A 6,465-nucleotide genomic window follows, 5' to 3' on the forward strand; every position below is an offset into this window, starting at 1 on the left:
TCCGTTTTCGTCATTTGTTATCGAATCGACTTAAAGCCAGATAGTCACATTAGCCGCTCTTCTCTCCGAAACGCTTGTACTTATCGTCTGCAAAGCTATGTCGCGTGCTGCGGTATGCGGAGACACTAAAATAACCATAGTAGAACACAGAACAAGCTTCTAAGTTGATGTAATAGCCAGTAAGAAGTAGTACAATTCAAGTTTTAGGTATCTATTATTGACTTTTTAGCTGGCTTTGGTGCCTTGGACATGAGCTAGGACCTTAAGATTCTGCATGAAAGGAGGACTAGCAGCTGAGTTGCAGGGGAGAATGTGAAAAGTGTTCATATGTAGTAAAAACCTGAGAAATCCGTCCGTTTTCGTAATTTGTTATCGAATCGACTTAAAGCCAGATCGTCACATTGGCCGCTCTGCTCTCGGAAACGTTTGTACTTATCGTCTGCAAAGCTATGTAACGTGTTGCTGTAAGCGAAAATAGGAAAAGCACCATATTAGAACACAGATGAAGCTTCTAAGTTGATGTAATAGCCAGTAAGAAGTAGTCCAATTCAAGTTTTAGGTATCGATTATTGACTTTTTAGCTGGCTTTGGTGCCTTGGACATAAGCTAGGACCTTAAGATTCTGCATGAAAGGAGGACTAGCAGCCGAGTTGCACGGGAGAATGTGAAAAGTGTTCATATGTAATAAAAACCTGAGAAATCCGTCCGTTTTCGTCATTTGTTATCGAATCGACTTAAAGCCAGATAGTCACATTGGCCGCTCTTCTCACCGAAACGCTTGTACTTATCGTCTGCAAAGCTATGTCGCGTGCTGCGGTATGCGGAGACACTAAAATAACCATAGTAGAACACAGACCAAGCTTCTAAGTTGATGTAATAGCCAGTAAGAAGTAGTACAATTCAAGTTTTAGGTATCGATTATTGACTTTTTAGCTGGCTTTGGTGCCTTGGACATGAGCTAGGACCTTAAGATTCTGCATGAAAGGAGGACTAGCAGCCGAGTTGCACGGGAGAATGTGAAAAGTGTTCATATGTAGTAAAAACCTGAGAAATCCGTCCGTTTTCGTCATTTGTTAATGAATCGACTTAAAGCCAGATCGTCACATTGGCCGCTCTTCTCTCTGAAACGGGTGTACCTATCGTCTGCAAAGCTATGTCGCGTGCTGCGGTATGTGGAGACACTAAAACTACTATAGTAGAACACAGATGAAGCATCTAAGTTGATGTAATAGCCAGTAAGAAGTAATCCAATTCAAGTTTTGGGTATCGATTATTGACTTTTTAGCTGGCTTTGGTGCCTTGGACATGAGCTAGGACCTTACGATTCTGCATGAAAGGAGGACTAGCAGCCGAGTTGCAGGGGAGAATGTAAAAAGTGTTCATATGAAGTAAAAACCTGAGTAATCCGTCCGTTTTCGTCATTTGTTATCGAATCGACTTAAAGCCAGATCGTCACATTGGCCGCTCTGCTCTCGGAAACGGTTGTACTTATCGTCTACTAAGCTACGTCGCGTGCTGCGGTATGCGGAGACACTAAAAGCACCATAGTAGAACACAGATGAAGCTTCTAAGTTAATGTAATAGCCAGTAAGAAGTAGTACAATTCAAGTTTTAGGTATCGATTATTGACTTTTTAGCTGTCTTTGGTGCCTTGGACATTAGCTAGGACCTTACGATTCTGCATGAAAGGAGGATTAGCAGCCGAGTTGCACGGGAGAATGTGAAAAGTCTTCATATGTAGTAAAAACCTGAGAAATCCGTCCGTTTTCGTCATTTGTTATCGAATCGACTTAAAGCCAGATCATCACATTGGCCGCTCTTCTCTCTGAAACGGTTGTACTTATCGTCTGCAAAGCTATGTCGCGTACTGCGGTATGTGGAGACACTAAAAGCACCATAGTAGAACACAGATGAACCTTCTAAGTTGATGGAATAGCCAGTAAGAAATAGTACAATTCAAGTTTTAGGTATCGATTATTGACTTTTTAGCTGGCTTTGGTGCCTTGGACATGAGCTAGGACCTTAAGATTCTGCATGAAAGGAGAACTAGCAGCCGAGTTGCACGGGACAATGTGAAAAGTGTTCATATGTAGTAAAAACCTGAGAAATCCGTCCGTTTTCGTCATTTGTTATCGAATCGACTTAAAGCCAGATCGTCACATTGGCCGCTCTTCTCTCTGAAACGGGTGTACCTATCGTCTGCAATGCTATGTCGCGTGCTGCGGTATGTGGAGACACTAAAATTACCATAGTAGAACACAGATGAAGCATCTAAGTTGATGTAATAGCCAGTAAGAAGTAATCCAATTCAAGTTTTAGGTATCGATTATTGACTTTTTAGCTGGCTTTGGTGCCTTGGACATGAGCTAGGACCTTAAGATTCTGCATGAAAGGAGGACTAGCAGCCGAGTTGCACGGGAGAATGTGAAAAGTGTTCATATGTAATAAAAACCTGAGAAATCCGTCCGTTTTCGTCATTTGTTATCGAATCGACTTAAAGCCAGATCGTCACATTGGCCGCTCTTCTCTCTGAAACGGTTGTACTTATCGTCTACTAAGCTATGTCGCGTGCTGCGGTATGCGGAGACACTAAAAGCACCATAGTAGAACACAGATGAACCTTCTAAGTTGATGTAATAGCCAGTAAGAAATAGTACAATTCAAGTTTTAGGTATCGATTATTGACTTTTTAGCTGGCTTTGGTGCCTTGGACATGAGCTAGGACCTTAACATTCTGCATGAAAGGATTACTAGCTGCCGAGTTGCACGAGAGAATGTGAAAAGTGTTCAAATGTAGTAAAAACCTGAGAAATCCGTCCGTTTTCGTCATTTGTTATCGAATCGACTTGAAGCCAGATCGTCACATTGGCCGCTCTTCTCTCTGAAACGGGTGTACTTATCGACTGCAAAGCTATGTCGCGTGCTGCGGTATGTGGAGACACTAAAATTACCATAGTAGAACACAGATGAAGCATCTAAGTTGATGTAATAGCCAGTAAGAAGTAATCCAATTCAAGTTTTAGGTATCGATTATTGACTTTTTAGCTGGCTTTGGTGCCCTGGACATGAGCTAGGACCTTAAGATTCTGCATGAAAGGAGGACTAGCAGCCGAGATGCACGGGAGAATGTGAAAAGTGTTCATATGTAATAAAAACCTGAGAAATCCGTCCGTTTTCGTCATTTGTTATCGAATCGACTTAAAGCCAGATAGTCACATTGGCCGCTCTTCTCTCCGAAACGCTTGTACTTATCGTCTGCAAAGCTATGTCGCGTGCTGCCGTATGCGGAGACACTAAAATAACCATAGTAGAACACAGAACAAGCTTCTAAGTTGATGTAATAGCCAGTAAGAAGTAGTACAATTCAAGTTTTAGGTATCTATTATTGACTTTTTAGCTGGCTTTGGTGCCTTCGACATGAGCTAGGACCTTAAGATTCTGCATGAAAGGAGGACTAGCAGCCGAGTTGCACGGGAGAATGTAAAAAGTGATCATATGTAATAAAAACCTGAGAAATCCGTCCGTTTTCGTCATCTGTTATCGAATCGACTTAAAGACAGATCGTCACATTGGCCGCTCTGCTCTCGGAAACGGTTGTACTTATCGTCTACTAAGCTATGTCGCGTGCTGCGGTATGCGGAGACACTAAAAGCACCATAGTAGAACACAGATGAAGCTTCTAAGTTAATGTAATAACCAGTAAGAAGTAGTACAATTCAAGTTTTAGGTATCGATTATTGACTTTTTAGCTGTCTTTGGTGCCTTGGACATTAGCTAGGACCTTACGATTCTGCATGAAAGGAGGATTAGCAGCCGAGTTGCACGGGAGAATGTGAAAAGTCTTCATATGTAGTAAAAACCTGAGAAATCCGTCCGTTTTCGTCATTTGTTATCGAATCGACTTAAAGCCAGATCATCACATTGGCCGCTCTTCTCTCTGAAACGGTTGTACTTATCGTCTGCAAAGCTATGTCGCGTACTGCGGTATGTGAAGACACTAAAAGCACCATAGTAGAACACAGATGAACCTTCTAAGTTGATGTAATAGCCAGTAAGAAATAGTACAATTCAAGTTTTAGGTATCGATTATTGACTTTTTAGCTGGCTTTGGTGCCTTGGACATGAGCTAGGACCTTAAGATTCTGCATGAAAGGAGGACTAGCAGCCGAGTTGCACGGGAGAATGTGAAAAGTGTTCATATGTAGTAAAAACCTGAGAAATCCGTCCGTTTTCGTCATTTGTTATCGAATCGACTTAAAGCCAGATCGTCACATTGGCCGCTCTTCTCTCTGAAACGGGTGTACCTATCGTCTGCAAAGCTATGTCGCGTGCTGCGGTATGTGGAGACACTAAAATTACCATAGTAGAACACAGATGAAGCATCTAAGTTGATGTAATAGCCAGTAAGAAGTAATCCAATTCAAGTTTTAGGTATCGATTATTGACTTTTTAGCTGGCTTTGGTGCCTTGGACATGAGCTAGGACCTTAAGATTCTGCATTAAAGGAGGACTAGCAGCCGAGTTGCACGGGAGAATGTGAAAAGTGTTCATATGTAATAAAAACCTGAGAAATCCGTCCGTTTTCGTCATTTGTTATCGAATCGACTTAAAGCCAGATCGTCACATTGGCCGCTCTTCTCTCTGAAACGGTTGTACTTATCGTCTACTAAGCTATGTCGCGTGCTGCGGTATGCGGAGACACTAAAAGCACCATAGTAGAACACAGATGAACCTTCTAAGTTGATGTAATAGCCAGTAAGAAATAGTACAATTCAAGTTTTAGGTATCGATTATTGACTTTTTAGCTGGCTTTGGTGCCCTGGACATGAGCTAGGACCTTAAGATTCTGCATGAAAGGAGGACTAGCAGCCGAGATGCACGGGAGAATGTGAAAAGTGTTCATATGTAATAAAAACCTGAGAAATCCGTCCGTTTTCGTCATTTGTTATCGAATCGACTTAAAGCCAGATAGTCACATTGGCCGCTCTTCTCTCCGAAACGCTTGTACTTATCGTCTGCAAAGCTATGTCGCGTGCTGCGGTATGCGGAGACACTAAAATAACCATAGTAGAACACAGAACAAGCTTCTAAGTTGATGTAATTGCCAGTAAGAAGTAGTACAATTCAAGTTTTAGGTATCTATTATTGACTTTTTAGCTGGCTTTGGTGCCTTGGACATGAGCTAGGACCTTAAGATTCTGCATGAAAGGAGGACTAGCAGCTGAGTTGCAGGGGAGAATGTGAAAAGTGTTCATATGTAGTAAAAACCTGAGAAATTCGTCCGTTTTCGTCATTTGTTATCGAATCGACTTAAAGCCAGATCGTCACATTGGCCGCTCTTCTCTCTTAAACGCTTGTACTTATCGTCTGCAAAGCTATGTCGCATGCTGCGGTATGCTGAGATACTACAAGCAGCATAGTAGAACACAGATGAGGCTTCGAAGTTGATGTAATAGCCAGTAAGAAGTAATCCAATTCAAGTTTTAGGTATCGATTATTGACTTTTTAGCTGGCTTTGGTGCCTTGGACATGAGCTAGGACCTTAAGATTCTGCATGAAAGGAGGACTAGAAGCCGAGTAGCACGGGAGAATGTGAAAAGTGTTCATATGTAGTAAAAACCTGAGAAATTCGTCCATTTTCGTCATTTGTTATCGAATCGACTTAAAGCCAGATCGTCACATTGGCCGCTCTTCTCTCTGAAACGCTTGTATTTATCGTCTGCAAGGCTATGTCGCGAGCTGCGGTATGCGGAGACACTAAAATCACCATAGTAGGAAACAGATGAAGCATCTAAGTTGATGTCATAGCCAGTAAGAAGTAATCCAATTCACGTTTTGGGTATCGATTATTGACTTTTTAGCTGGCTTTGGTGCCTTGGACATTAGCTAGGACCTTACGATTCTGCATGAAAGGAGGATTAGCAGCCGAGTTGCACGGGAGAATGTGAAAAGTCTTCATATGTAGTAAAAACCTGAGAAATCCGTCCGTTTTCGTCATTTGTTATCGAATCGACTTAAAGCCAGATCATCACATTGGCCGCTCTTCTCTCTGAAACGGTTGTACTTATCGTCTGCAAAGCTATGTCGCGTACTGCGGCAAGTGGAGACACTAAAAGCACCATAGTAGAACACAGATGAACCTTCTAAGTTGATGTAATAGCCAGTAAGAAATAGTACAATTCAATTTTTAGGTATCGATTATTGACTTTTTAGCTGGCTTTGGTGCCTTGGACATGAGCTAGGACCTTAAGATTCTGCATGAAAGGAAGACTAGCAGCCGAGTTGCACGGGAGAATGTGAAAAGTGTTCATATGTAATAAAAACCTGAGAAATCCGTCCGTTTTCGTCATTTGTTATCGAATCGACTTAAAGCCAGATAGTCACATTGGCCCCTCTTCTCTCCGAAACGCTTGTACTTATCGTCTGCAAAGCTATGTCGCGTGCTGCGGTATGCGGAGACACTAA

Source organism: Schistocerca gregaria, unplaced genomic scaffold (genome assembly GCF_023897955.1).
Source record: "Schistocerca gregaria isolate iqSchGreg1 unplaced genomic scaffold, iqSchGreg1.2 ptg000492l, whole genome shotgun sequence".
Classification (NCBI taxonomy): Eukaryota; Metazoa; Arthropoda; class Insecta; order Orthoptera; family Acrididae; genus Schistocerca; species Schistocerca gregaria.